Raw genomic sequence first — 11,047 nt, 5'->3', positions numbered from 1 at the left:
GTAGCTCTTCACGTTTAGTAATGACTTCTTTGTGGTTGACGTCTAAAACCTCAAATTTATATATCTGCTATAGAAAGAGGAGAGCGTTTCCTGCAGCCGTATTTTCTGAGTCCACTTTCTTAGCTTGATATGTCCCCAGAAATGATTGGCTTATAGGATAATTAGGATTTTTGAAGATTTCTCTCATTATTGGCAAATCTATTATGACATCTGCAGCGTATTGGTTGTTTTCAATCTTTGATATGTAAACTGGTTCTCCCTTAATTTTTACCTTGATGAGAATTTCCCTCAACACTGTCTTCAGTGAAATATTGTGTTTGGTTTCATACTCCATGAGCTGTATTTTAAAAATTACATTAGTTAATGATTTGGAATGTGATAGTAACGACAACAAAATGTTTTGTAGTTTGAACGGGAACAATTACAAATTGTCAACCAATTGGTGATGAAGTTTTTTTGGTTTAATGAAGAAGGTAACATTAATATCCCTAGTCATTTGTTAACAACTTAGGTTTATTTTACACTAACAATGGCAATTTGACATCTTCAAAGCTCAAGGCAAGCCATTTTTATCAGTACAGAGAATTTGTTATTATCCAGAAATATCCAGTGTCACCATTTATTGACTTGCACAAAGTTGAACTTGTTCTTTGTTAATTTTCCATTTAGTAGCTTCTTCAACATTCAACTTATGTCAGGGCTTATAGTAATTTGCTAATTTTAGAACATGCACTATTTTAGGCTTTGTTTTATTGAAGGCTCTTTGACTGTTTTGCAGGCTCTGTGGGAGGATACTAAATATGGGTGAAAGTGGGCTATAATGAATAGGTGTTACTTCCCTATGGACGTTCCTGATGTTGTTGGCATACCATGCTCTCCTGAAAACAATAAGGTACACAAAACTTGAATTTGTTTTGCTTTCAATCTTTGTTGCTTATATTTTTTGTGTGCTTCTTGTTTCTTTGGTTAGTTGGTTGGGTGTTTTTTTATTATTTATTATTTTGTATTTTTAGTAATTGTGTTTGAAATTTTTTAGCACTTTATTATGGCGCTGATCTCCTAACTAAAATTTTAGATTATACTAATCTTTTTTAGAAAAAAATGGTTAGCAGTTTAAATGATTGTGGACTGTTTGTTTGGCAAATTGGCACAACTATCATGAACTTCTTTATGTGTCAAGTATATATGTGCCCCTGGGAACCCATTCCATTTAAAACTATACATATCAATGAGGTATCTTTTTGAATTAAGATGCATACATTAGTTCTAAGAAAACGATGACACTGTTGGTAAGACTTAAAGTTTTACAATGGTTTGATTCCTTTGTGATACTGAGCCCCACTTTGTTTAACCATACTATAGAAAATATCTTGTACTATACTGAACCTAATAGTCCAATACTCGAACTTAATCTAAAAATCCATTTTGTTACATATTAACATCAACATCAACTCATTGATTATCTTGCTCTATTTCCATACTTTATAGTTCATCAACTCTTTATAGTACTTTTAGAATCTTAGAAGTTGTAACTTAAATATAATATTTTTATATTTTACATATGTTTAGGATGGAGAGTCAGTACCATGTGCCAGCTACGACTCTTGGATGGTTTACTTACCTGAAGGTGAATTATTGTCACGCATAGGTCCTACAGATTTTCTAAAGGTTGAACCACTTTTGAGCTATTTATTTTCCAACATTCTCAATTTTATACTAATTGAACCAATTTGTCGCTCAGTTTAAGTATATAGTTGTGTTGTTGACACTCGATAGTTTAAATTTTTAGGACCTTGAGAAGTATGTAAGTTTAGATGTTGTTTAAGAATGGCGGAAACTTCTTGTGAGTATTGGTGATTTTTGAACGAATTTATTGATTATTATGTTAGCATATGCTTCTTCTTGTTGTCTCCTAACAGGCAACCTTTGAACGAATTTATTGATTTTTATGTTAGCATATACTTTTTCTTGTTGTCTCCTAAGATATGTTATTTATGTAGGACGCAGTGCTTCTAATGTCTGCTGCTGCAAATTCTCTACCCCCTTTATCCATTTGAGGTGATTTGGGTGTTCTTTCCATGACTGTTGCTAGATATGCTCCTTCACTCTTGAAATCATTTATCCAAATGGGACCTCAAGGAGCTCTTAGTGCCACAAAACTTCTCAGTGCTTTCTCAGATATTTTAGACTCGTTAGGGTTAAAATATCTTTTTGTGCGTAACTCAGTGGACCTTTTATGCTTTCTACTTGCAAGGATGAAATCTAATGATACCCTCTCAGCAGAGATGGTAACTATTAATACTTGGATTTTAGACTTAAGAGTTTCTATTGTTGTTGTCATCATCTTCATTGGCATTCTTCTTACCATGGACTATCTAGGGATTCTTTTTGATGTTACTGTAGCTAAAATTCTATTGTTGTTGTTGGGCATGATGGGTACTTTTTGCATTTTAGACTCATTATATTGATATGCAATTCATTCTTCCCTTAGGTGCTAAATGCCACATTTCGTTCCAATTTCAGGTTTACATGTTTGCAGAATGGTATAAACCTGGTTGTAAACTCGAGTATTTTCTTCATGGAAGTGAGGCAGTTGTTGATTCTCTTGTCAGGGGAATGCAAAAATTTGGTTGAAGGCTCTCTTTAGGAATTCATGTAGAAAATATTGTTGTTGAAAAGGGTCGAGCTGTTGGAGTCAGGCTAAGAAGTGGTCAGGTAATAGAAAAAGCCTTTTTATGTGGTACCCCTTAACCCCCCCAGATGGGAGTAGGCTTAAACCCAACTACCCAAGACCTCTGGGAACAAATTCCCAAGTCTTGACTGGTGGACCAATAGATTAGCTACGTTTCTCTTGTTTTTAAATGTTTTTATTTGAAATATAATGTTGTGCTTTTAAAAAGTGCTATGAATTTTTAAGTTGGTGATTCTTTATCCTGATGATGAATATATATGGTTCTAAATGTATATTACCTTGACTATCTTTATTTATGTTCTAGTTACGCGAAAGGGGTTTTTGTTATCTAATGGAATGGGAGGCAAAGATACAATTGCAAGTTTATTAAGGCTTGTGAATGGAAGTAGTTCAAACAACAATAGCTTGTGAATGTGTTTATGGTCGAGCAATGGTAATTAAGGCTTTCATCTGGATGCAAAGTTCACTATCTGATTTAGTTTGGTCTTCAACACTACTAAATGATATCTTGCTCACTTTGCATGCTCAGTTTAAGGTACACAACTTTTAGCTGAACAGTTTATTTGTATCAATTTACATTGGTGTCCTAGGTTTCAGTTTATGTGCATGTTTTTTTTTACCTTAACTAACAACAATAACTCTCTCTATATATATACAGGAACAAATTAAAGGAAAGTTTGCTCCATATCAAAACTCAACAACAACAGTAAAAGCAATTTTTAACAACGAAAGTGGTCTACTCTAAAGCACCAAACATACAGGCTCAAAAGAAAAAGACACAGAAATCAAAGTACTACTTCATGCTTTTTTATAACAACATGAGAAATCAACAAAATTATTAAATAAGATACTAGATAAAAAATAGTTTACCTTATCCATTTTTTTTAACTCTTTGTGAAACCTTAATTTAATATCCTCTTTTGTATGTAATAAAGAAAAGAAAAAGAACTCAGTTAGATATGTAAAACTAATGTATTGAATTCAACATGTAAATCAGAAAATAAAATAAAATAAAAACTGAAAGTTTACTTTTTTTTTTTTGGTGTTAGGTAGATCGTTGGTTTTGTATATATATATATAGGTTTGTTTAGGTTTTCTTATGTCATTAGAAGTTCAGTATTGATAGGATTCTTATTTTGTATATATTCATAATGAGTGTTTTTGTTTTGTGTTAGGTAGATCGTTAGTTTTGTATATAGATAGGTTTGTTTACGTTAATAGGATTCTTTGGGTTGAAGAAGTCCTTATGGTGGCGGGAATCCAATTAAGTCAGATTATTTATGTTTTTATTATTAGGCTAAACCAATTTTAAGTAGGCCTGGGAATCAGTCTGTATACCATGCACGACTATATGGTTACATGATTTTGTTAGTAGCTACCATCCCTAACTCTCATATGTGCGTCAGTCCTAATTTGCATTCATAGTTCTAGACTTCTAGTAGGATAGCATTGACAATGAATATTATGGTCATCTACCAATAAGAAAAAAAAAAAGCAAATTGTTTCCAAGTCACAACCAATTAACTCTTTACTTAAAAAGAGTCGAGAAGTGTCGGAGGCTTGGAAATAGCACTGGAGACTAAGTTATAGAGATGTACGAATAAGTACCTCGTAGCATGCGAGGTGAGGGAACGACAACAATAATGGCATCACAGAAGCAAAGGCCCCAATGACCGTACTAGCTGCTACGTGTACCGGATGGAGTACACCTTCAACAAAAGTCACACCCTATAGAATAACTATCTGAGCTAGTGCAATCCACTTAGCTATAGCGTGTGTGGACTCAGTCAGTATGATAACAAACGTGCTCAATGTCACTGCAATGACAATAGTAGTAACGGAAAAACTTACAGGTCCAAGCACCCACAGACTGAACATAGCAGGAAACACCCCTTGGACATACCGTAGACGACATTCCAACAACCGCGCAAAGCATCACCAAGAGTTGCTTCGGATACAATAAGGATTACAGTAACATATGATAGAGCTTGGAATGCTAACATGTGTTGGAGAGTGAGTGGACCTAATAGGGTAATGTAGGCTACTACAGTGCACGCTAGTCCAGTTCGAAATGCCGCGCCAAGGCGTGACCTCAGTGTGGATCGAGTTCGATCACTAAATTCTTATGGTGGTAGGAATCCAATCAAGTCAGATTATTTTGGGTTTTTATTATTAGGCTAAACTAATTCTAAGTAGGCCTGGGAATTAGACTGTATACCATGCACAACTATATGATTACATGATTTTGTCAGCAGCTACCATCCATAACTCTCACATGCGCGTCTGTCCTGATTTGCATTCATAGTTCTAGACTTCTAGTGGGATAGCATTGACAATGAATATTATGGTCATCTACCAATTAGAAAAAAAGAGCAAATTATTTCCAAGTCACAACATATTTACTCTTTACTCAAAAAGAGTCGAGAAGTGTCGGAGGCTTAGAAATAGCACTGGAGATTAACTTGTAGAGATGTACTAATAAGTACCTCATAGCATGCGAGGCGAGGGAAGGGTAGCAGCAATGGCATCACAAAAGCAAAAGCCCCAATTAACGTACTGGCTGCTACGTGTACCAGATGAAGTACACAATCAGTAGAAGGCACACCCTATAGAATAACTATCTGAGCTAGTGCAATCCGCTTAGCTATAGCGTGTGTGGACTCAGGCAGTATGATAACAAACGTCCTCAACGTCACTGTAATGACAATAGTAGTAACGGAGAACCTTACAGGTCCAAGCATCCACAGACTCAACATAGCAGGAAGCACCCCTTGTACAGTACCGTAGACGACATTCCAATAACCGCACAAAGCGTCACCAAGAGTTGCTTCGGATACAATAAGGATTATAGTAGCATATGATAGAGCTGGGAATGCTAACATGTGTTGGAGAGTGAGTGGACCAAATAGGGTCATGCAGCCTACTACGGTGCACGCTAGTCCAGTTCGAAATGCTGAGCCAAGGTGTGACCTCAGTATGAATTGAGTTCGATCACTCATGGTTATTGCTAGCATTGTTTGGCTGGTCCTGAGACTGGGTTCAAAGCTTCTACTGAAGGAAGTTTCAATAATGGAAGCATGGGATTATGTTAAATTATTCTTTGATAGCAAGTAGTTTTTGAAATAGTACAGAATCATTAGTATTGCTACCAGCGAAAGCAATTTAAGGTTTGCCCATCTCATCTCTGACAATACCTTCTATCCCATCTTTATGATGCCCAATATAACCATATGTGTTCAGTTTAACCTTCCATCTCATTGAGCCAGGTCCTGTTGTATATTTGCTTGAATGTTGAACTTTGTGTGTGCAATGAAACTTGGAATAAGGATTTGTTACCTCAGTAGACTCTAATAAAAAAATGTTTGTTGTCGCCTGAGAAATTCAGACTTTCTAGTGGAAAGAACTTGATTTGTACTATGTATGGGGGTGTAATGGTGTTCCAAAACAAAAGAATTGCAGTTGTTATTGTTGCTATTTTTTTCCCTTAGATGATTCGTTTCACAAAATCTGCATTTTTTTTGTTGAAATCGTGTTTCTGTTAATTTGTGCTACTTTGAAGTAATGTGATAGCTTGAAGTTGAAAAACTGAAATTCTTCGATAATTGACTGATCATGGAAGTAGAAGAGGTGCGTGGATTTAAAGCATTGGAGAAAAGAGTTTGAAGATGCAGTTCTGAGTGAATATCTTTAAACCTGGCCAAGCCTTAAAGGAGTTTGGTAGAGAAATTTCAGCGAAGAAACAAAATATTAGGTTGTGGCGTTGACAGTAACAATGTAATGGTGATGTAAGGACAGGATTAGGGAGAGGAAACAGAGCTTCACATTGTGGTTGGTAACTTGGTATCGAGGTGTGAGGAATAAAAAAGGAAGGTTAAATTTTGGCCATTGTTCATTGATATCCCTTGGGCTTATTCCTGACTCACATGCTATAGGCTCCGTCAAATAGATTCGAACTATTTAGTGTGATTTTTTCTGATAACATCAGTCCAGCTCCTGCTACATTTTCATTTGGATAGATATAACTGAATCTTTTGATAAGAGCCCAAAACTGTAGTTTTAACCCCTTAACAATAATACTTTTAGACCAACTATGCGAGTAATAAATAAAAGTTAATGCGAATTATGTGCTTTTATGTATTTCAGGCATTGAAGTCAATTATGTACAAAAATGTGCCACTTTGGCGATATAAAGGAGCAAGGGTTGGTTGCTAAGAAGTTCTGTGGTTAAAGGCCAAGATTCAAGGAGAAAAAGCCTTTGTAAAGCCCGGTCAGAAGCTGAAAAGTCATAGTCAACGCGGGCAGAAACAACACATAAAAGTTAGTGGAACTTCCGAAGTCCGTATCTTTGGACTCAGGCCTCGGAATTGGACGTACCTTATTTCAAAACGACTGGCTTGGAAAGAGGTTTCCAATGGTTCAAACCTTGATCTAATCAGAGGAGTAGAAGTAGACGGAAAGCCTATTGAAGTCAAAGCTAACTGAAAAGGGCCCTGTGGACTGAAGAAATTGGGCTTTGGGCTCGATTTTCCGGCCCAAAACATGGACCCTCAGCCCATGCACGAAAATGTGGATCTGGTCTCCTCCATTTTCACACATAAGACTTAGCTCTAAAGTATCAATTAGTTTAGGATAGAAGGTAGCCATTTAGAGAATAATCTAGATCTAGTTTTGAGAATTTTTATTAGTAATTAATTAGTTTTTTCATACCTTGTTTTAGATTAGTTATTTGAATCACTGTTTATCATTCATTAGATAAATAAAATAGTTAGTTCTTGATAATTTTGATTTTGCTATTTAAAATTTCTTAGATCGAATCATTGTTTGAATTAGCGTATCTTGTTCTTAGAATTCACATCGTAGTATAATCCCGCCATTACTCTCATTAGACTTTGGATAGATTCGCAATTATAGAAAACTTTGAATGCTAAAGAACTAGGAGTGGAACAAATCTTTTACTCCACTCTATTTCGATAGATTCGAGAGTATAAATCTTTGATAAAGAACTATCTTCGTAAAAGAAAAAGTTTTACTTGCGTTTTGAAATTCATCATTTTATTCGTAGGTAGAATTATATTCAATTTTATCATTTTATCAAATGGCGCCGCTGCTGGGGACTACGTGTCTAAATGGATAGAGGTTATGGCTTGCCATAGCAATGACCATAAGACAGTTGTGTTTTTTGTTAAAGAGTATATTTTCTGTCGATTTGGCATTCCCAAAGCCATCATTAGTGATGGTGGAACACATTCTTGCAACAGAGTTGTTGCATCTCTCGTGAAAAAGTATGGAGTTACACATAAGGTAGCAACTCCATATCATCCACAAACTAGCGGACAAGTAGAAATTTCTAATAGGGAAATCAAAAAGATATTAGAAACAACTATAAATCCTGATAGGAAAGATTGGTCAAAGCGTCTATCTGATGCCTTATGGGCATATATGACTGCTTTCAAAACTTCTATAGGTATGTCTCCCTTTAGACTTGTATTTGGGAAACCTTATCATTTTCCCATTGAATTGGAGCACCGCGCTATGTGGGTGATAAAACATAAAATTGATAGTTTACCTACGAAATGAACGATGAACTCAAAACATAAATAAACTAAAACTATCTTACGTGCTAGATTGCTTATCAAAGTTTCTACTCTCAATCCTATAAGATATAGTGGAGTAGGAAATTCGTTCCACTCCTAGTCCTTCCGCATGCTGTGTTCTCTACGTATAAGTAAACTTAACTCTAAAGTCTAATGAGAGATTTACGAAATGGCAACTAGACTACGATGCAACTACCCACAAGATGCAACTAGTCGACTATTTAAACATTATGGGAATGCTACGTTGATTCTATGATAATGAGTTAGAGGGGGATTGATTCCACCTTAACTCGACTTAATCCTACTAACGACGAATCGTCGTTATCCGAATTGAACTACTTCGCAGAATAATCTGGTTACTCCTAATCCCTAATTACACATGGCATTTCTACCAATTCATAACTAGCATGTGAACAATTACACCCATTCTCATGATGAACTAATCGTTTCTAGAGTGGAAAGGAAATTACGACGACTCTACGATAATCGGAACCAAGCCTTCATCAAGGCTTCTTAGCCCCCTCTAATGGAGGTTTAGCCGAGAATCATTACGCAATCATTTCCGATTAAATTAAAACTAAACATAATATAAAGAATTGAATTTTACTAATCTAAATTAAACAATACTTAAATTCTAATTAATAACTAAGAATTGAATAACAAGTAATAAATGAAATTGGATCTAACAATTGTAAATGACAAGAATCGAAATTGACAAATAGCTATTTTATTTATCAAACTAATTAAGAACAATGATTCTAAGAGTTTAATCTAAAACAAGAATTGAATACAAACTAAACTTAATTTAATTAAATAAAAACTAGATCTATAATTATCTATTGTTTTAGGTCTAACTAGCTACCATTAACAGAGAGTCAAGCTCTTGTTTTTATACTTTCAGATCCAAAAATCATGCATGGGCTTGCAGCCATGTTTTGGGCCAGAGAATCAGGCCCTAAACCCAATTCTTTTAGTCCAAAAAGGCCTCTTCAGCTACAGTTGACTTCAACAGACTTTTCGTCTACTTCTGCTCCTCTGATTGGGTCAAGGCTTAGACCATTGGAAATCTCTTTCCGAGCCGGTCGTTTTGACATAAGGTAGGCCCAATTCCGAGGTCTGAGTCCAAAGATACGGCCTTTGGAAATTCTGAGGACTTTGTGTGCTATTTCTGCCCACGTCGACTTTTCAGCTTTTGACCAGGCTTTAGAAAGGCTTTGTCTTCTTGAATCTTATCCTTTAATCACAGAACTCCTTACCAACTGACCTTTGCTCCTTTATCTCGCTAAAGTAGCACATTTCTACACATAATGGACTTTGAAGCCTGAAATGCATAAAAACACGTAATCAGTACTAACTCTTAATTATTACTCACATAATTGGTCTAAAAGTATGATGGTTAAGGGCTTAAAACTACAGTTTTGGGCTCTTATCAAACCACCCCCAAACAGCATTTTGCTTGTCCTCAAGCAAAGATGAGAAATTAGAATAAATGATAAAAAATGGAGTTCTATCTACTCTTGTTTCGCTGAGTGGGATTGGATTGACCATATGCAACATGGCCTTAAACCACTAGGAATTCCCTAGTGGACGAGTTATAGCCTCGTGAGAGTTTTCCACTGAAGGTACTCACAAACTTCATCTATACTACAACGACTAAGAAATAAAACTATTGTTTCCTTATTCATGCTCTAAATTAACTATACCTCTCACTAGCAATGCATATAGAGTAATCAAGTCGAACCCTAAGCTAATATATGCATAATAATCAATCATCTATAATAAACATATATACAATGAGTAATACTATGAAATGTCTAGCAGGTTCGTTTCTGAAACTCGGAATAGCTTCCTTAAGTAGGTTCTCACAATAATAGTCAAGATATAACACTCTGATTTTTCTACTCAAGTTTCGTTACTCCAGTGTGTAGTGGGCACACTTTACCTTACAATCTCAATGACAACAAGGAAGCCGGAGTCGATCAAACACATCTGCCACTTACTATCACACTAGCCTATTCCTAATTGTGCTAGAGGTCTTTATTAGGTGTTGCGGGGATTAGGAGATGGTTTAAGAAGGAAGGAAATGGATATTCAAAAAGGACAAGTCTAAGATAATAGAGTCTTCCTATTATGTAACTAGAGAAAACCTTGTTATTTACTTTTGCTTCTACACTTTGTTTCCATCCTTAGCCATATTTTTCTTTTTCTTTTCTTTGGCTTTTGACTCCCTTTTATTCTATTTTTGGAGTTTTTATTTATTTCTATTTTTTTTTTTCTTTTCTTTGGATGTAAACTCCTTTTCTTTATTTTCTGAAGCAATTAACTAACTTTTGTTTACACAGGTTTTTCTCTTCTTCTTTCTTCCTCATTCTATTCTCAGACTTATCTAAATTGGGTAGGTTGATTTTTTTTTTTTTTTTTATTTTGTTTTGTTTTGTAATAGGGTAAAGGATTTGTGGTTTATGAAAGGCTAAAGAAAGGCTCAGAGGGGCGACTAGCGGAAAATAATTTATAGGTTTGAGTTTCTAGCTATATCGATCCAAAGAGGGCCTAAATTCTCGCTTAGGATATGGCATGGTGATCAAGCAAGTGGACGTGTGATTTCTCTATCCAGATTTTACTTCTCCCTTGTGTCATTTCTCAAATGTTTCGCTCATATAAGGCTTTAGGCTATATTCTCACAGGATTTGTAGAATAAGTACTCTAGCCTAGATTTTAAACTTTATTGCTAACAATCATAGATACTCATGTAATATATTTA

General features: G+C 35.3%; 1 pseudogene; it reads left to right on the top strand.

The window, feature by feature from the left end:
* The first annotated feature begins 820 nt into the window (after window positions 1-820).
* Window positions 821-3,879, top strand: LOC147493798 (uncharacterized; annotated as a pseudogene).
* Window positions 3,880-11,047: the final 7,168 nt, after the last annotated feature.

Source organism: Coptis chinensis, chromosome 6 (assembly GCF_015680905.1).
Source record: "Coptis chinensis isolate HL-2020 chromosome 6, ASM1568090v1, whole genome shotgun sequence".
Classification (NCBI taxonomy): Eukaryota; Viridiplantae; Streptophyta; class Magnoliopsida; order Ranunculales; family Ranunculaceae; genus Coptis; species Coptis chinensis.
The sequence above is the reverse complement of the archived record's forward strand: the minus strand, read 5'-3'. Positions and strand labels throughout refer to the sequence as shown.